Source organism: Penaeus monodon, chromosome 24 (genome assembly GCF_015228065.2).
Source record: "Penaeus monodon isolate SGIC_2016 chromosome 24, NSTDA_Pmon_1, whole genome shotgun sequence".
Classification (NCBI taxonomy): domain Eukaryota; kingdom Metazoa; phylum Arthropoda; class Malacostraca; order Decapoda; family Penaeidae; genus Penaeus; species Penaeus monodon.
In genome coordinates, this window is record NC_051409.1 from 38,499,155 (window position 1) to 38,499,567 (window position 413).

General features: G+C 26.2%; 1 protein-coding gene across 1 annotated transcript in view; it reads left to right on the forward strand.

The window, feature by feature from the left end:
• The window catches only part of LOC119588965 (cGMP-inhibited 3',5'-cyclic phosphodiesterase A-like), a 64,821-nt gene that overhangs the window by 51,427 nt on the left and 12,981 nt on the right, over window positions 1–413 (forward strand). The window lies entirely within an intron of this gene.

The following is a 413-nucleotide window of genomic DNA, read 5'->3' on the forward strand; positions in this document are numbered from 1 at the left end:
TCTTCTATTTCGTTACATTTTACACGCCAAGGAACTGATGAAATTTGAGTAGATCAGCAATTGGTTATGATATTACTAAATATTTATACGGCTTAAGCTAATATCAAAACAATCTAGATTTTTTTATACATACTGTGAAGGTGTCTTTTCTCGTCAATTTTTATTTTTATTTTCTTTCTGTTTTTTTCTTTTCTTTATTTTTTTTTCTCTTTTTTTTCTTTTTTCCCTTTTTTTCTTTTTTTCCGTTCTTTTTTTCCTTTTTTTCTGTTTTTCTTGTTTTTTCTTATTTTCTTTTTTTCCTTTTTTTCTTGTTTTCCTTTTTTTATCTCAATGTATGGTTTAGACGACTGCGTTAACACGTTTCTTTTATACATTGGAAATACAATTCCTTTTCTTTCAATGTCCCTCCTTAC